The sequence below is a fragment of the Pleurodeles waltl genome, chromosome 2_1, assembly GCF_031143425.1.
Source record: "Pleurodeles waltl isolate 20211129_DDA chromosome 2_1, aPleWal1.hap1.20221129, whole genome shotgun sequence".
Classification (NCBI taxonomy): domain Eukaryota; kingdom Metazoa; phylum Chordata; class Amphibia; order Caudata; family Salamandridae; genus Pleurodeles; species Pleurodeles waltl.
Genome location: NC_090438.1, coordinates 206942060 through 206963011, shown reverse-complemented (window position 1 = coordinate 206963011; position 20952 = coordinate 206942060).

The window sequence follows — 20952 nt, the reverse complement described above, 5'->3', positions numbered from 1 at the left end:
AACCTTTGAATACTTTGAAGGCGGCATTTCAAGCAACCCAGCCAGCTACACGTTGCTCTTCGCTCATGACGGCCAAATAGCCAGAAACATGTGTCCGAAGATACAGCACTCGCCGCACCAACTTATGGTGAAAAACTTTCAAAACTCTATTCAAATTCGTGCTAATGACTGCATTTACCATGATGCCTTGGGGTCACAAATGCTGGAATGGAAGACAGGGTGCTCCCCATTTTGACTGTTGTAATCAAGGCTCCCGTGAGCCTCTGAGCTGACGAGCTCGGATGAAGCACCTGTGCGCCTTCTTGAGTGGTACTTAAACCTTTGAATACTTTGAAGGCGGCATTTCAAGCAACCCTGCCAGCTACACGTTGCTCTTCGCTGATGACGGCCAAATAGCCAGAAACACGTGTCCGAAGATACGGCACTCGCCGCACCAACTTATGGTGAAAAACTTTCAAAACTCTATTCAAATTCGTGCTAATGACTGCATTTACCATGATGCCTTGGGGTCACAAATGCTGGAATGGAAGACAGGGTGCTCCCCATTTTGACTGTTGTAATCAAGGCTCCCGTGAGCCTCTGAGCTGACGAGCTCGGATGAAGCACCTGTGCGCCTTCTTGAGTGGTACTTAAACCTGTGAATACTTTCAAGGCGGCATTTCAAGCAACCCCGCCAGCTACACGTTGCTCTTCGCTGATGGCGGCCACATAGCCAGAAACACGTGTCCGAAGATACGGCACTCGCCGCACCAACTTATGGTAAAAAACTTTCAAAACTCTATTCAAATTCGTGCTAATGACTGCATTTACCATGATGCCTTGGGGTCACAAATGCTGGAATGGAAGACAGGGTGCTCCCCATTTCGACTGTTGTAATCAAGGCTCCCGTGAGCCTCTGAGCTGACGAGCTCGGATGAAGCACCTGTGCGCCTTCTTGAGTGGTACTTAAACCTGTGAATACTTTCAAGGCGGCATTTCAAGCAACCCCGCCAGCTACACGTTGCTCTTCGCTGATGACGGCCAAATAGCCAGAAACACGTGTCCGAAGATACGGCACTCGCCGCACCAACTTATGGTGAAAAACTTTCAAAACTCTATTCAAATTCGTGCTAATGACTACATTTACCATGATGCCTTGGGGTCACAAACGCTGGAATGGAAGACAGGGTGCTCCCCATTTTGACTGTTGTAATCAAGGCTCCCGTGAGCCTCTGAGCTGACGAGCTCGGATGAAGCACCTGTGCGCCTTCTTGAGTGGTACTTAAACCTGTGAATACTTTCAAGGCGGCATTTCAATCAACCCCGCCAGCTACACGTTGCTCTTCGCTGATGACGGCCAAATAGCCAGAAACACGTGTCCGAAGATACGGCACTCGCCGCACCAACTTATGGTGAAAAACGTTCAAAACTCTATTCAAATTCGTGCTAATGACTGCATTTACCATGATGCCTTGGGGTCACAAATGCTGGAATGGAAGACAGGGTGCTCCCCATTTTGACTGTTGTAATCAAGGCTCCCGTGAGCCTCTGAGCTGACGAGCTCGGATGAAGCACCTGTGCGCCTTCTTGAGTGGTACTTAAACCTGTGAATACTTTCAAGGCGGCATTTCAAGCAACCCCGCCAGCTACACGTTGCTCTCTGCTGATGATGGCCAAATAGCCAGAAACACGTGTCCGAAGATAAGGCACTCGCCGCACCAACTTATGGTGAAAATCTTTCAAAACTCTATTCAAATTCGTGCTAATGACTGCATTTACCATGATGCCTTGGGGTCACAAATGCTGGAATGGAAGACAGGGTGCTCCCCATTTTGACTGTTGTAATCAAGGCTCCCGTGAGCCTCTGAACTGACGAGCTCGGATGAAGCACCTGTGCGCCTTCTTGAGTGGTACTTAAACCTATGAATACTTTCAAGGCGGCATTTCAAGCAACCCTGCCAGCTACATGTTGCTCTTCGCTGATGATGGCCAAATAGCCAGAAACACGTGTCCGAAGATACAGCACTCGCCGCACCAACTTATGGTGAAAAACTTTCAAAACTCTATTCAAATTCGTGCTAATGACTGCATTTACCATGATGCCTTGGGGTCACAAATGCTGGAATGGAAGACAGGGTGCTCCCCATTTTGACTGTTGTAATCAAGGCTCCCGTGAGCCTCTGAGCTGACGAGCTCGGATGAAGCACCTGTGCGCCTTCTTGAGTGGTACTTAAACATGTGAATACTTTCAAGGCGGCATTTCAAGCAACCCCGCCAGCTACACGTTGCTCTTCGCTGATGACGGGCAAATAGCCAGAAACACGTGTCCGAAGATACGGCACTCGCCGCACCAACTTATGGTGAAAAACTTTCAAAACTCTATTCAAATTCGTGCTAATGACTGCATTTACCATGATGCCTTGGGGTCACAAATGCTGGAATGGAAGACAGGATGCTCCCCATTTTGACTGTTGTAATCAAGGCTCCTGTGAGCCTCTGAGCTGACGAGCTCGGATGAAGCACCTGTGCGCCTTCTTGAGTGGTACTTAAACCTGTGAATACTTTCAAGGCGGAATTTCAAGCAACCCCGCCAGCTACACGTTGCTCTTTGCTGATGATGGCCAAATAGCCAGAAACACGTGTCCGAAGATACGGCACTCGCCGCACCAAATTATGGTGAAAAACTTTCAAAACTCTATTCAAATTTGTGCTAATGACTGCATTTACCATGGTGCCTTGGGGTCACAAATGCTGGAATGGAAGACAGGGTGCTCCCCATTTTGACTGTTGTAATCAAGGCTCCCGTGAGCCTCTGAGCTGACGAGCTCGGATGAAGCACCTGTGCGCCTTCTTGAGTGGTACTTAAACCTGTGAATACTTTCAAGGCGTTATTTCAAGCAACCCCGCCAGCTACACGTTGCTCTTCGCTGATGACGGGCAAATAGCCAGAAACACGTGTCCGAAGATATGGCACTCGCCGCACCAACTTATGGTGAAAAACTTTCAAAACTCTATTCAAATTCGTGCTAATGACTGCATTTACCATGATGCCTTGGGGTCACAAATGCTGGAATGGAAGACAGGGTGCTCCCCATTTTGACTGTTGTAATCAAGGCTCCCGTGAGCCTCTGAGCTGACGAGCTCGGATGAAGCACCTGTGCGCCTTCTTGAGTGGTTCTTAAACCTGTGAATACATTCAAGGCAGCATTTCAAGCAACCCCGCCAGCTACACGTTGCTCTTTGCTGATGACGGCCAAATAGCCAGAAACACGTGTCGGAAGATACGGCACTCGCCGCACCAACTTATGGTGAAAAACTTTCAAAACTCTATTCAAATTCGTGCTAATTACTGCATTTACCATGATGCCTTGGGGTCACAAATGCTGGAATCGAAGACAGGGTGCTCCCCATTTTGACTGTTGTAATCAAGGCTCCCGTGAGCCTCTGAGCTGACGAGCTCGGATGAAGCACCTGTGCGCCTTCTTAAGTGGTACTTAAACCTGTGAATACTTTCAAGGCGGCATTTCAAGCAACCCCGCCAGCTACACGTTGCTCTTCGCTGATGGCGGCCACATAGCCAGAAACACGTGTCCGAAGATACGGCACTCGCCGCACCAACTTATGGTAAAAAACTTTCAAAACTCTATTCAAATTCGTGCTAATGACTGCATTTACCATGATGCCTTGGGGTCACAAATGCTGGAATGGAAGACAGGGTGCTCCCCATTTCGACTGTTGTAATCAAGGCTCCCGTGAGCCTCTGAGCTGACGAGCTCGGATGAAGCACCTGTGCGCCTTCTTGAGTGGTACTTAAACCTGTGAATACTTTCAAGGCGGCATTTCAAGCAACCCCGCCAGCTACACGTTGCTCTTCGCTGATGACGGCCAAATAGCCAGAAACACGTGTCCGAAGATACGGCACTCGCCGCACCAACTTATGGTGAAAAACTTTCAAAACTCTATTCAAATTCGTGCTAATGACTACATTTACCATGATGCCTTGGGGTCACAAACGCTGGAATGGAAGACAGGGTGCTCCCCATTTTGACTGTTGTAATCAAGGCTCCCGTGAGCCTCTGAGCTGACGAGCTCGGATGAAGCACCTGTGCGCCTTCTTGAGTGGTACTTAAACCTGTGAATACTTTCAAGGCGGCATTTCAATCAACCCCGCCAGCTACACGTTGCTCTTCGCTGATGACGGCCAAATAGCCAGAAACACGTGTCCGAAGATACGGCACTCGCCGCACCAACTTATGGTGAAAAACTTTCAAAACTCTATTCAAATTCGTGCTAATGACTGCATTTACCATGATGCCTTGGGGTCACAAATGCTGGAATGGAAGACAGGGTGCTCCCCATTTTGACTGTTGTAATCAAGGCTCCCGTGAGCCTCTGAGCTCGGATGAAGCACCTGTGCGCCTTCTTGAGTGGTACTTAAACCTGTGAATACTTTCAAGGCGGTATTTCAAGCAACCCCGCCAGCTACACGTTGCTCTCTGCTGATGATGGCCAAATAGCCAGAAACACGTGTCCGAAGATAAGGCACTCGCCGCACCAACTTATGGTGAAAATCTTTCAAAACTCTATTCAAATTCGTGCTAATGACTGCATTTACCATGATGCCTTGGGGTCACAAATGCTGGAATGGAAGACAGGGTGCTCCCCATTTTGACTGTTGTAATCAAGGCTCCCGTGAGCCTCTGAGCTGATGAGCTCGGAAGAAGCACCTGTGCGCCTTCTTGAGTGGTACTTAAACCTATGAATACTTTCAAGGCGGCATTTCAAGCAACCCTGCCAGCTACATGTTGCTCTTCGCTGATGACGGCCAAGTAGCCAGAAACACTTGTCTGAAGATACGGCACTCAACGCACCAACTTATGGTGAAAAACTTTCAAAACTCTATTCAAATTCGTGCTAATGACTGCATTTACCATGATGCCTTGGGGTCACAAATGCTGGAATGGAAAACAGGGTGCTCCCCATTTTGACTGTTGTAATCAAGGCTCCCGTGAGCCTCTGAGCTGACGAGCTCGGATGAAGCACCTGTGCGCCTTCTTGAGTGGTACTTAAACCTGTGAATACTTTCAAGGCGGCATTTCAAGCAACCCCGCCAGCTACACGTTGCTCTTTGCTGATGACGGCAAAATAGCCAGAAACACGTGTCCGAAGATACGGCACTCGCCGCACCAACTTATGGTGAAAAACTTTCAAAACTCTATTCAAATTCGTGCTAATGACTGCATTTACCATGATGCCTTGGGGTCACAAATGCTGGAATGGAAGACAGGGGGCCTGATTCCAACTTTGGAGGAGGTGTTAATCCGTCCCAAAAGTGACGGTAAAGTGACGGATATACCACCAGCCGTATTACAAGTCCATTATATCCTATGGAACTCGTAATACGGCTGGTGGTATATCCGTCACTTTACCGTCACTTTTGGGACGGATTAACACCTCCTCCAAAGTTGGAATCAGGCCCAGGGTGCTCCCCATTTTGACTGTTGTAATCAAGGCTCCCGTGAGCCTCTGAGCTGACGAGCTCTGATGAAGCACCTGTGCGCCTTCTTGAGTGGTACTTAAACCTTTGAATACTTTGAAGGCGGCATTTCAAGCAACCCTGCCAGCTACACGTTGCTCTTCGCTCATGACGGCCAAATAGCCAGAAACATGTGTCCGAAGATACAGCACTCGCCGCACCAACTTATGGTGAAAAACTTTCAAAACTCTATTCAAATTCGTGCTAATGACTGCATTTACCATGATGCCTTGGGGTCACAAATGCTGGAATGGAAGACAGGGTGCTCCCCATTTTGACTGTTGTAATCAAGGCTCCCGTGAGCCTCTGAGCTGACGAGCTCGGATGAAGCACCTGTGTGCCTTCTTGAGTGGTACTTAAACCTGTGAATACTTTCAAGGCGGCATTTCAAGCAACCCCGCCAGCTACACGTTGCTCTTCGCTGATGACGGCCAAATAGCCAGAAACACGTGTCCGAAGATACGGCACTCGCCGCACCAACTTATGGTGAAAAACTTTCAAAACTCTATTCAAATTCGTGCTAATGACTGCATTTACCATGATGCCTTGGGGTCACAAATGCTGGAATGGAAGACAGGGTGCTCCCCATTTTGACTGTTGTAATCAAGGCTCCCGTGAGCCTCTGAGCTCGGATGAAGCACCTGTGCGCCTTCTTGAGTGGTACTTAAACCTGTGAATACTTTCAAGGCGGTATTTCAAGCAACCCCGCCAGCTACACGTTGCTCTCTGCTGATGATGGCCAAATAGCCAGAAACACGTGTCCGAAGATAAGGCACTCGCCGCACCAACTTATGGTGAAAATCTTTCAAAACTCTATTCAAATTCGTGCTAATGACTGCATTTACCATGATGCCTTGGGGTCACAAATGCTGGAATGGAAGACAGGGTGCTCCCCATTTTGACTGTTGTAATCAAGGCTCCCGTGAGCCTCTGAGCTGATGAGCTCGGAAGAAGCACCTGTGCGCCTTCTTGAGTGGTACTTAAACCTATGAATACTTTCAAGGCGGCATTTCAAGCAACCCTGCCAGCTACATGTTGCTCTTCGCTGATGACGGCCAAGTAGCCAGAAACACTTGTCTGAAGATACGGCACTCAACGCACCAACTTATGGTGAAAAACTTTCAAAACTCTATTCAAATTTGTGCTAATGACTGCATTTACCATGATGCCTTGGGGTCACAAATGCTGGAATGGAAAACAGGGTGCTCCCCATTTTGACTGTTGTAATCAAGGCTCCCGTGAGCCTCTGAGCTGACGAGCTCGGATGAAGCACCTGTGCGCCTTCTTGAGTGGTACTTAAACCTGTGAATACTTTCAAGGCGGCATTTCAAGCAACCCCGCCAGCTACACGTTGCTCTTTGCTGATGACGGCAAAATAGCCAGAAACACGTGTCCGAAGATACGGCACTCGCCGCACCAACTTATGGTGAAAAACTTTCAAAACTCTATTCAAATTCGTGCTAATGACTGCATTTACCATGATGCCTTGGGGTCACAAATGCTGGAATGGAAGACAGGGGGCCTGATTCCAACTTTGGAGGAGGTGTTAATCCGTCCCAAAAGTGACGGTAAAGTGACGGATATACCACCAGCCGTATTACAAGTCCATTATATCCTATGGAAATCGTAATACGGCTGGTGGTATATCCGTCACTTTACCGTCACTTTTGGGACGGATTAACACCTCCTCCAAAGTTGGAATCAGGCCCAGGGTGCTCCCCATTTTGACTGTTGTAATCAAGGCTCCCGTGAGCCTCTGAGCTGACGAGCTCTGATGAAGCACCTGTGCGCCTTCTTGAGTGGTACTTAAACCTTTGAATACTTTGAAGGCGGCATTTCAAGCAACCCTGCCAGCTACACGTTGCTCTTCGCTCATGACGGCCAAATAGCCAGAAACACGTGTCCGAAGATACAGCACTCGCCGCACCAACTTATGGTGAAAAACTTTCAAAACTCTATTCAAATTCGTGCTAATGACTGCATTTACCATGATGCCTTGGGGTCACAAATGCTGGAATGGAAGACAGGGTGCTCCCCATTTTGACTGTTGTAATCAAGGCTCCTGTGAGCCTCTGAGCTGACGAGCTCGGATGAAGCACCTGTGCGCCTTCTTGAGTGGTACTTAAACCTGTGAATACTTTCAAGGCGGCATTTCAAGCAACCCCGCCAGCTACACGTGGCTCTTAGCTGATGACGGCCAAATAGCCAGAAACACGTGTCCGAAGATACGGCACTCGCCGCACCAACTTATGGTGAAAAACTTTCAAAACTCTATTCAAATTTGTGCTAATGACTGCATTTACCATGATGCCTTGGGGTCACTAATGCTGGAATGGAAGACAGGGTGCTCCCCATTTTGACTGTTGTAATCAAGGCTCCCGTGAGCCTCTGAGCTGACGAGCTCGGATGAAGCACCTGTGCGCCTTCTTGAGTGGTACTTAAACCTGTGAATACTTTCAAGGCGGCATTTCAAGCAACCACGCCAGCTACACGTTGCTCTTCGCTGATGACGGCCAAATAGCCAGAAACACGTGTCCGAAGATACGGCACTCGCCGCACCAACTTATGGTGAAAAACTTTCAAAACTCTATTCAAATTCGTGCTAATGACTGCATTTACCATGATGCCTTGGGGTCACAAATGCTGGAATGGAAGACAGGGTGCTCCCCATTTTGACTGTTGTAATCAAGGCTCCCGTGAGCCTCTGAGCTGATGAGCTCGGATGAAGCACCTGTGCGCCTTCTTGAGTGGTACTTAAACCTGTGAATACTTTCAAGGTGGCATTTCAAGCAACCCCGCCAGCTACACGTTGCTCTTCGCTGATGACGGCCAAATAGCCAGAAACACGTGTCCGAAGATACGGCACTCGCCGCACCAACTTATGGTGAAAAACTTTCAAAACTCTATTCAAATTCGTGCTAATGACTGCATTTACCATGATGCCTTGGGGTCACAAGTGCTGGAATGGAAGACAGGGTGCTCCCCATTTTGACTGTTGTAATCAAGGCTCCCGTGAGCCTCTGAGCTGACGAGCTCGGATGAAGCACCTGTGCGCCTTCTTGAGTGGTACGTAAACCTGTGAATACTTTCAAGGCGGCATTTCAAGCAACCCCGTCAGCTACACGTTGCTCTTCGCTGATGACGGCCAAATAGCCAGAAACACGTGTCCGAAGATACGGCACTCGCCGCACCAACTTATGGTGAAAAACTTTCAAAACTCTATTCAAATTCGTGCTAATGACTGCATTTACCATGATGCCGTGGGGTCACAAATGCTGGAATGGAAGACAGGGTGCTCCCCATTTTGACTGTTGTAATCAAGGCTCCCGTGAACCTCTGAGCTGACGAGCTCGGATGAAGCACCTGTGCGCCTTCTTGAGTGGTACTTAAACCTGTGAATACTTTCAAGGCGGCATTTCAAGCAACCACGCCAGCTACAAGTTGCTCTTCGCTGATGGCGGCCAAATAGCCAGAAACACGTGTCTGAAGATATGGCACTCGCCGCACCAACTTATGGTGAAAAACTTTCAAAACTCTATTCAAATTCGTGCTAATGACTGCATTTACCATGATGCCTTGGGGTCACAAATGCTGGAATGGAAGACAGGGTGCTCCCCATTTTGACTGTTGTAATCAAGGCTCCTGTGAGCCTCTGAGCTGATGAGCTCGGATGAAGCACCTGTGCGCCTTCTTGAGTGGTACTTAAACCTGTGAATACTTTCAAGGCGGCATTTCAAGCAACCCCGCCAGCTACACGTTGCTCTTTGCTGATGACGGCCAAATAGCCAGAAACACGTGTCCGAAGATACGGCACTCGCCGCACCAACTTATGGTGAAAAACTTTCAAAACTCTATTCAAATTCGTGCTAATGACTGCATTTACCATGATGCCTTGGGGTCACAAGTGCTGGAATGGAAGACAGGGTGCTCCCCATTTTGACTGTTGTAATCAAGGCTCCCGTGAGCCTCTGAGCTGACGAGCTCGGATGAAGCACCTGTGCGCCTTCTTGAGTGGTACTTAAACCTGTGAATACTTTCAAGGCGGCATTTCAAGCAACCCCGTCAGCTACACGTTGCTCTTCGCTGATGACGGCCAAATAGCCAGAAACATGTGTCCGAAGATACGGCACTCGCCGCACCAACTTATGGTGAAAAACTTTCAAAACTCTATTCAAATTCGTGCTAATGACTGCATTTACCATGATGCCGTGGGGTCACAAATGCTGGAATGGAAGACAGGGTGCTCCCCATTTTGACTGTTGTAATCAAGGCTCCCGTGAGCCTCTGAGCTGACGAGCTCGGATGAAGCACCTGTGCGCCTTCTTGAGTGGTACTTAAACTTGTGAATACTTTCAAGGCGGCATTTCAAGCAACCACGCCAGCTACAAGTTGCTCTTCGCTGATGACGGCCAAATAGCCAGAAACACGTGTCTGAAGATATGGCACTCGCCGCACCAACTTATGGTGAAAAACTTTCAAAACTCTATTCAAATTCGTGCTAATGACTGCATTTACCATGATGCCTTGGGGTCACAAATGCTGGAATGGAAGACAGGGTGCTCCCCATTTTGACTGTTGTAATCAAGGCTCCCGTGAGCCTCTGAGCTGACGAGCTCGGATGAAGCACCTGTGCGCCTTCTTGAGTGGTACTTAAACCTGTGAATACTTTCAAGGTGGCATTTCAAGCAACCCCGCCAGCTACACGTTGCTCTTCGCTGATGACGGCCAAATAGCCAGAAACACGTGTCCGAAGATACGGCACTCGCCGCACCAACTTATGGTGAAAAACTTTCAAAACTCTATTCAAATTCGTGCTAATGACTGCATTTACCATGATGCCTTGGGGTCACAAATGCTGGAATGGAATACAGGGTGCTCCCCATTTTGACTGTTGTACCCATTCCCACTGTCTTGCTTCCAGGGGCTCACCTAATAGCCACACACGGTGCCTCTGGAGTTGACCCATCACATAAGGGATGCTGCTATTCCGCAGGATGTAGGCATCATGCACTGAGCCAGGGAACATGGCATTCACATGGGAGATGTACTGGTCTGCCAAACACACCTTCTGTACATTCATCGAATGATAACTCTTTCTGTTTCTGTACACTTGTTCACTCCTGTGGGTGGGTACTAAAGCCACATGGGTCCCATCAGTGGCACCTATGATGTTGGGGATATGTCCAAGGGCATACAAATCACCTTTCACTGTAGGCAAATCCCCCACCTCAGGAAAAACAATGTAGCTCCGCATGTGTTTCAGAAGGGCAGACAACACTCTGGACAACACCTTGGAAAACATAGGCTGAGACATCCCTGATGATATGGCCACTGTTGTTTGAAATGACCCACTTGCAAAGAAATGGAGTACTGACAGCACCTGCACTAGAGGTGGGATCCCTGTGGGTTGGCGGATGGGTGACATCAGGTCTGGCTCCAGCTGGGCACACCGTTCATGAATAGTGGCTCGCTCAAGCCTGTATGTCAGTATGACATGTCTTTCCTCCATTGTCGACAGGTCTACCAGCGGTCTGTACACGGGAAGATTCCTCCATCTCCTCGCATGTCCCAGCAGACGGTGCCTATGAAGGACAACAGCGAGCACAGAGTAAATCAACCCACAGGTACGTAACCACAGCTTGCACATAACATGATTCCCAATGCATTGAATGGTTTGTATGAGTGTTGATGCAAGGCCTAGGTATGTGTGATGCAGTTAAAAGTAAGCCATGTGGGCCCTTGAAATGGTGGCTGCCTGACCTGTGAAGTGTGACAATGGGATGTGAGGTAAATGTGCTGGCGTGGCACACCGTGGTGGTAGGCGGTCGAAGACCGCGGCGCAAAACAGCATTGGTTAACATTGAACCCTATGGGTCTCAGGAGCCAATGACGATGTGCGCCGGCGGTCGTGGTACGCACCGCCGCGGTACGCACCGCCGCGGGCGTGACCGTCATTTTCTATCTGCTTAATCACTCGATACCTGATCTTCGACAGGAGAGGACCTACACTGCAAGTGCTGCTGTGACCTCGGTCTGGAAGAGACAATGGCTCATGCGACTGGGGAAAGGGCCCCTGCCTTCACTGCTCAGGAATTGGAGAAACTCGTGGATGGGGTCCTCCCCCAGTATGCGCCACTCTACGGTCCTCCAGACCAACAGGTAAGTACACTGGGACCATGCTTTGGGGGCAATGGCTGTGTTGAGTCGGTTGGATGAAAGATGGTGGGGAGGGGAGCGAATGAGGCATGCATCAAACGACGGATGACAGGATGTGCCACATGGCAAGGGTAGGGATGGGGGCCACTCACATTGATGGTACAGAAGGTGATGACTCTTTTTCTCCCCCTGTACATTTCACATAGGTCAGCGCCCACCAGAAGATCGACATTTGGCGTGCCATCGCCAAGGACGTCCGGGCCCTGGGGGTCCACCACAGACGGGGCACCCACTGCCGGAAGAGATGGGAGGACATCCGACGCTGGAGCAGGAAGACGGCGGAGGCTCAGCTGGGGATGGCCTCCCAACGTGGGAGGGGTGCCAGTCGGACTTTGACCCCCCTGATGTCCCGGATCTTGCCAGGGGCCTACCACGATTTGGATGGGCGCGTGAGGACATCACAGCAGACACAAGGGGGTGAGTACACTCTCATTCTGGTGACTTTGCGCGCAGTGGAGGGGTCTGGGTGGGGGAGGAGGGCTGTGGGTATCCCTAGGCCAGGGCGATTTCTGTAGGCTAGGCCTCTCCGTAAGGCATGGCCCTGTGCCCCCGCCCCCCACCTCTGTAGGGTGCCAAGTACAGCTATTCATGGCCCTGTGTCATCTATGTGTGCAGATGTCGTCCATAGGCTTGTAGGCCATGTCACACGGATTGAGTAGTGGACCCCAAGTGCGCGGCGTAGTGCAGGGGGCTTCTGTGTCTGTCCTGTCCGCCAACGCTGTCGCAAATGCATGCACTCAACATGTCTTTATTTTCTCCCCCCCCCCTTTTTTGTGGTCTTCCTGTTCATGTGCGCATTAGCATCATCAGGCGGAGGAGAAGTGGCATCGGAGCACGAGGGAGCTGCATCCCACATGGCCCTGAAGGGCCATGCAACGGATTCAGAATACACCAGTGGGACGGAGGGTGAGGGGAGCTCCACAGCGGGGACTCGGGCAGACATAAGTGACACGGACTCGTCTTCTGAAGGGAGCTCCCTTGTGGTTGCGGCAACATCCGTGCCCCCCGCAACAACAGGTACAGCCGCCACCCAGCGCACCAGCACCACCCTCCCAGCAGCCCCTCAGCGTTTGCCCCGTGCCCGCTCACCCAGGAAGGTGGGCATCTCCTTCACCCCAGGCACTTCAGGCCCTGCCCCAGTCACCCCTGCTGCCCTCAGTGAGGAGATCATTGACCTCCTGAGGACGCTCACTGTTGGGCAGTCTACCATTTTGAATGCCATCCAGGGTGTCGAAAGAGAGGTGCACCAGAGTAATGCATACCTGGAGGGCATTCATTCTGGTCAGGCTGCCCTTCAGCAATCGTTCAACACTCTGGCCTCAGCACTGATGGCAGCAATTGTCCCTGTCTCTAGCCTCCCCCTCCACCTTCCTCCACCCATACCCTATCACCTGTACCTCTGCCTATCCCAGACATACCATCAGACCAGCCTGCACACACCTCAACACCCAACGGAAGCTCATCCAGACATAAGCACCACACATCACACAAGCATTCACACAAGCAACATCCACATACAGACATACCAACACCCACTGCCTCCACTGTGTCCCCCTCCTCCTCGTCTCCCTCCTCCCTCCCTGTCACGTCTCCACTCACACCTGCATGCACAACATCTTCAGCCACTACGTCCATCACCAGCACACACACCAGAACCCCCCGCACACGTGCAGTCACCACCCCCACTACCATTTACACGTCCCCTGTGTCCTCTCCCAGTGTGTCTGTCACCCCCTCTTCTAAAATACACAAACGCAGGCAGCCACCCACCCAACAGCCCTCCACCTCACGACAGCCTCCAGCCCAAGCACCTGCACCCAAAGACACCAGACTTAAGACTCCTACAACCATAACCTCTTCCTCCACTCCCATACCCACTACACCTACCCGTCCCACTAGTCCTAAATTGCTATTCCTGTCCAAACTTAACCTCTTTCCTACAACACCCCCACCCCGTCCATCTCATAGGACTCCAGTCAGCACCTCAGCCACCACAAAACCGGGCCCTGTGATGACAGTCTGGCATGGACTGTGGAGTACCCCACCCTCAAGGGCAGCCAGTTCAGTACGGAGCCAAGGCACGGGCAGCCCACCCCCGGAGAAACACCCGAAGATAGTCAGCGGCCGGCGCGAGAGGGTGAAAACACCAGGCACTAAAATCCCTACCATGGCTCCGGCACTAAGTGTGGAGACAGGTGGCACACCGCCCAAGGTGGGGAAGGGCCACAGGTGAACAGGGAAGGCTGGGAAGGGCTGCACGCCAGAGGAGAGCGCCATCAGCCCAGCTGGCCAGGAGGGCCCCGCCAGCCCCATCCCAGGTGGGCAGGAGGACACCAACATGCCCGGTACTGCAGACAAGGAAGGCCCCGCCAGCCACCCGACAGATGGGCAGGAAGGCCCCACCAGCCACAGGACAGGTGGCAAATGACCTGCACGCCATGGCCTGATCCGCTGAACTGGGCCCTTCATCTCAAGCATCGCTGCACTGGGCCCTTCATCTCAAGCACCGCTGCACTGGGCCCTTCATCTCAAGCACCGCTGAACTGGGCACCGCCGTCTCAAGCACCGCTGAACTGGGCCCTTCATCTCAAGCACTGCTGCACTGGGCACCGCCGTCTCAAGCACCGCTGAACTGGACACCGCCGTCTCAAGCACCGCTGAACTGGGCACTGCCGTCTCAAGCACCGCTGAACTGGGCCCTTCATCTCAAGCACCGCTGAACTGGGCACCGCCGTATCAAGCACCGCTGAACTGGGCACCGCCGTCTCAAGCACTGCTGAACTGGGCACTTCATCTCAAGCACCGCTGAACTGGGCACCGCCGTATCGAGCACCGCTGAACTGGGCACCGCCGTCTCAAGCACCGCTGCACTGGGCCCTTCATCTCAGGCACCGCTGAACTGGGCGCCGACGTATCAAGCACTGCTGAACTGGGCCCTTCATCTCAAGCACCGCTGAACTGGGCACCGCCGTATCAAGCACCGCTGAACTGGGCACCACCGTATCAAGCACCGCTGAACTGGGCACCGACGTCTCAAGCACCGCTGAACTGGGCACCGCCGTCTCAATCACCGCTGCACTGGGCCCTTCATCTCAAGCACCGCTGAACTGGACCATTCATTTCAAGCACCGCTGAACTGGGCACTGCCATCTCAAGCACCGCTTAACTGGGCACCGCCGTCTCAAGCACCGCTGAACTGGGCCCTTCATCTCAAGCACCGCTGAACTGGGCACCGCCGTCTCAAGCACCGCTGAACTGGGCACCACCGTCTCAAGCACCGCTGAACTGGGCACCGCCGTCTGAAGCACCACTGCACTGGGCCCTTCATTTCAAGCACCGCTGAACTGGGCACCGCCGTATCAAGCACCGCTGAACTGGGCACCGCCGTCTCAAGCACCGCTGGCCCATTAGCGGCAGGGGCAGGCCGGCATCTGTGTCGGGCAGGGCTGCACGAGCACTCTGGGCACCAGTCCCCCTCCAGAACCAGTGGAGACATGCATCCACTTGAGAGACTGTGGCTTTGCACTCCCCAGGATGGCACAGTGGGCAACCCACCCACTGGAGAGACTTGAGAGACTGTGGCTTTGCACTCCCCAGGATGGCACAGTGGGCAACCCACCCACTGTTATCCACTTGAGAGACTGTGGCTTTGCACTCCCCAGGATGGCACAGTGGGCAACCCACCCACTGTTATCCACTTGAGAGACTGTGGCTTTGCACTCCCCAGGATGGCACAGTGGGCAACCCACCCACTGTTATCCACTTGAGAGACTGTGGCTTTGCACTCCCCAGGATGGCACAGTGGGCAACCCACCCACTGGAGAGACTTGAGAGACTGTGGCTTTGCACTCCCCAGGATGGCACAGTGGGCAACCCACCCACTGTTATCCACTTGAGAGACTGTGGCTTTGCACTCCCCAGGATGGCACAGTGGGCAACCCACCCACTGCAGAGACTTGAGAGACTGTGGCTTTGCACTCCCCAGTATGGCACAGTGGGCAACCCACCCACTGTAGAGACTTGAGAGACTGTGGCTTTGCACTCCACAGGATGGCACAGTGGGCAACCCACCCACTGCAGAGACTTGAGAGGCTGTGGCTTTGCACTCCCCAGGATTGAACAGTGGCCATGGAGGCCCCTCGTGGATCTGGTGTTGTGCACTCATCTGGCTGAGGTGCCCCCCCTTCCGTTCCCCCTGAGGTGCCTGTAGTTTTCCTATCTGATGCCCCTGCAGTGTTCTCTCCGTTGGAGTCAGGTATCCTGTGTGGGCTTTGCCCATGGGATTTGGGCCCAGTGGTCCACGGACAATGCCTGCTACAATGCTCGGACTTGTACATATATGTATATAAGTGTTTTTGATGTGTGTATATATATATATATATATATAATTCTGCCAGTAATACAATATATTCCAATGTTTAGAATCATTTCCTTTTGTCTTTGCATTCTTCCGGAGGGTTTGGGGGGGGTAACTGTGATGTATTACTGTGCATTGATGTGTGTGTTGTAGTGGGTGAGGGTGGGGGTGGGTGTGTCGCGTATGTGTGTCCCCGTAATATTTTCTCCTCCCCCCTCCCCTGTGTCGTAGGTGCAGTACTCACCGTTGTCTTCTGCGCTGGCGTTCGTGCTCCTGGTAGAGGAGCAGGAAGACAATCGCTGGGAGGATGTGGAGTTCGGGTTCCATGCTGTCCAGATTCCTCGTGGGGTGTATGGAGGTGAGCGTTTTCCGTTTGAAATGGCTGTTTCCGCCATGTTTTTATCGGCGGGGCTACCGCCCCGGAAAAGGTGGCGGATTGGTGTGTTGTGATAGGGTGGGCGGAACATTGACTCCCGCCTGTCTGTTGGCGGTGACCGCCGAGCTGTTTTTTTGTGCCACCGTGGCGGGCGGTGTGGTAATGTGGCGGTCTCTGTTGGCGGTTTCCGCCAGGGTCGGAATTCCATTTTTTTACCCGCCAACCTGTTTGCGGTTTGGCCGCTGGTTTAACACCGACCGCCAAGGTTGAAATGACCACCTATGTGTGAAGGTAAACTTTTAACCGAGGCCTCCCACGGCCTATAGCCGAGCAGGACTCCATAGCGGTCGGCCTTTGACTTTGCCCCGGTCGAGGTGCAACCAGATGACCCGATTGACGCTTTTTGTTTCTAGGCGCAAAAAAATATATAATTCTTTAAAAATTCATATCTCCGGTTCCCCTTATCTGATTTTATTCGTTTTTTGTGTCATTTTAAAGATAAAAATATAATCTATTTTTATAAATTGGTTTTGGATTTTTAAACTGTTTCCTGTGTTTTATTTAATTACTGTTTTGTGATATTTGAAAGCTTTACACTCTGTCTCCTAAGTTAAGCCTTGACGCTCGTTGCCAAGCTACCAAGGGTTGAGCTGGGTTTAATTTACTGAGACATAACTGGACCTAAGTGGAGGTTAGTGGCCTATTGCTATGTGTAGGTACCTACCTGCCCTTACCAATAACCCATTTTCCAACAGTGGGGTACTCCAGATGTACTTACCAACTAGTAGGCCATTCCCGTATCTGCCATTCTGGAAGTGCTTGTTGATGATACTGTGCCTGAAGATGTAGACATCATGCACACTTCCAGGGTATTTGGCCAGCACATTGGTGAACATCCCCCAGATATTCCATGATGGATTGGACTTTGATAGACTAAGTGTGCGTTCAGTTCCTGTACAAGTGGGACATTTTGGCAGGGGACTCAATTGCGCATGTGTGCAATCCATGGCACTGAACACATGGGGAAATCCTGTAATGGCACACAAGCCTTGCTTGGTCTCCAGCTGTTGTTGGTGGGTCTTGGGGAAAAGGAGGTAGTGAGGTGTGAGCAGGATGATGGCATCCAGGACAGAGGGTATGAAGGCAGAAAATGATGCCTCCGATATTCCTGCCACTCTGGCTGTTGTGACCTGGAAGGAACCAGATGCAAGCATGTGGAGCACAGCCATCAGTTTAACCTTTAGAGAAATGTTAGTGGGCCTAGCAGTTGGTGGCAGGAGACTTGACCCAATCTTTTGGAGCAAATCACTGATAGGCTCCCTCCTGACTCTGTAGAATATGGTGACCTCATCCTCCCTGAGGTCGATGAGGGAGATGTGCTACTGAAATACACGCTTCCTCCTCCTTCGCTGCCTACGTGTTGGTGGTCTCCTTGTGACTCCAAGCTGCTGGTTCATGACCTCCATGGTGTAGTTGAGCTTATCAAAGGCATTTTTGGATGTTCAGGTTTTTATATCACAGCCATTGCATCATTTCCTACACCTGAGTTACTGATGCACAGATTTTGTGGTGCATTTCACATATTTTGGGCCACATCCCAATAATGCGTCACACATTGCCAAACCCATAAAATCACTGTGTTGATTTTGCGTGAGATTTTGCAGGGCAATGCCAACCTTGCATATTTTAATTTGTGCGTGGCACAGCTGGTTTAGGTGGAGTTTTTACTCGATGCCAGCCTTATAAAACTACGCATTTGGGCTAGTGCATCGTCTCATAGACATAGATTGGTGCTTGCGCCAAAGGTGGGTTAAAGGTTTTGGCACAACGTGATGCAAGCCTCTCATAAATATGCCTTTTAGATTACAGAAATGTAAACAGCCATACATTTGCAATAGGAAATTCACATATTATAGCTTTAATAAACAATATTGTCTATAAAAAATACAAAACAAACCTGGACATTTCCAATGTGTTTTTCTGCCAAAATAGGGCGCTCAGCTCTCAACGTTGATTTGTTGACCCCCAACTCAAGGGTATGGGAACATTCCAGGACTGTTTGCTGTCCTTGTAGCATTGATATTGCATGACATTGAGCCAGAAGCATTGTCTTATGTCAATGACATATATCTAACAGACAATGTCCTAAACACTCATCTAGCCGTAGTAGAGCACATTGTTTTGGGATTTGCTGAACATGGCTACAAATTCAACTTTAAGAAAACAAAGTTTCTTTTGTCAGGGTCCTATTCTTGGGATACAAGTTATCAAATGAGGTTAAGAGCATGGCACCACACTTAGAATCACTAAATACCATCAAAACACTGCAATCCTCGTAAGGAGTTTTTAATTTTGGCAGAACATCCCCGATTATGCACAATGCATAAAACCCCTGTATGGTTTAATTCACCCAGACTTTTCGAATGAACATTGGACACCAGAACATACACAAATTCTCAGGTCACTTCAGAATGACATGTTTGCAGGATGACACTTACAACCATGTGTCAATAAATAAAACTTGGTCATGCAGATAATACCAGGTACCAGTGGATTCATTCATGCCGCATTCAATGAAGGTGACACAGTGGCGATTGCATAAAAATCACATCTCAAAGGCAGAAATGTGTTTAGCATCCACTGAGAAAATTCTGACAGCAGTCCAGATGGGTGTCATCCAGTAAAGACCACCAGTTCAAGGGAAATGCATCATTGTTGTCACTCCTGTCCCAGCCTTAGAGGCTGTCACGAAGGTCAACGTTCCAAAAGTGAAAGCCTTTTATGCCAGAAAGATACAGTAGACCACTTCCTTGACTGCCACTGATATATGTTATGTTTTGATCCAACAATACAAACTCAAGAATTTCTCCAAAGTGGAAACAAATACTTCATGCCCATTGACATTTTTCCTCTTGATCAGTATACATTCTTTATATGTACTGATGGTTCAACCTGTTATAGACACTAAACAGCAATACTCTGTGACTTATGCAGCAATTTTTGGAGTATTGAGGGATGGAGGATTCCAACCTCAACAAACCTTTATGCAGTCCCTGGGAGAATAGACTGCACAACTAGCTCAATGTTTTAATCCTGGCACTGGAGCATATGGATCCTGAATTTATTACTCTTGCAGTGTGTGATTTTATTACTGTGCCCAGACATTTAATGAAAACATACAATATTGGCGCCTAAATGAATTCAGAGATTCTATAGAAATACTGTCAAGCATAAAGTGCTGTGGGGAAAAATGACCACAAAGACAGTCTGCCATGGCCTCATGTAATACACACATTGAGTCACTAACTTATTGCACTACACATTGTAGAGAGTTCACTGGTTGTTTCTGCGTGCTGGACTCTGTTTTTGCTGTTTTGTTTGCTCTGGACCTTGTATGTGTAAATTGGCTATCCATGATTGGCATATTTTATTTACCAGTAAGTCCCTAATAAAGTGCACTAGAGGTGCCCAGGGCCTGTAAATCAAATGCTACTAGTGGGCCTGCAGCACAAGTTGTGCCACCCACATTAGTAGCCTGTAAACATGGCTCGGACCTGGCACAGCAGTGTCTGGGTGCAGTTTTAAACTGCCAATTCGACTTGGCAATTGTACCCCCCTTGCCAGGCCTAAACCGTCCCTTATTATACATGTAAGACACCCCTAAGGTAGGCCCTAGGTAGCCCTATGGGCAGGGTGCAGTGTATGTTAAAGGTGGGACATGTACGTATGTGTTTTACATGTTCTGACAGTGAAATACTGCCAAATTCGTTTTTCACTTTTGCAAGGCCTATCTCTCTCATTGGTTAACCTGGGGGCTGCCTTTAAATATTATTAAAACGCAGATTCCCTTTGGAAACAGATAGACATGTGGAGTTTACCCTATCATGAAGGACGCCCTGATCACTAGGTATAGTCTCACCCCTGATCAGTATAGGACAAGTTTAGGTCCTATAAGAAAAAGGAATCCCAAATATGGCGGTAATATGTTGATTCTTTTTGCAGGTCACTGGATGGTTGGGTAAAGGGCAGTAAGGTAACAACGTATGAGGGGTCTTACAATTTGATTGCTTGAGAGTACCTGTACAGTTTATGTTTTCCAGAGAGTTGCGCCAGTACCTAATTGACAGAAAGCTGACTGATCTCAGGATCCTTGTGCAGGAAGCGGACTGCTGGGAGAGCAACAGGATCCAAAAGAGGTATGGGGAAGACCATGCCAAGGGTGGGCAGGGTCCCCATCAGAAGAAGTGGGGGGACTAAGGGTAAACAGGGGGAGTTTTCAAAAGGGCCCCAACCTAGTTCCCAGGGTAAAGAATCCCAGTCCCAAGTAGAAAAGAAACCATGGGTCTCCAAAGGAAGCCTGAAAAGAAGGGGTCTCGCAAATGCTCTGCATGTGATCAGGAGGGTCACATGAGGGGGACCCCAAATGTCCCAAATGGACACCAGCACTCACTGATGCTCAGTCCCAGGGTTTGGCTCGTGTAGCGCTTG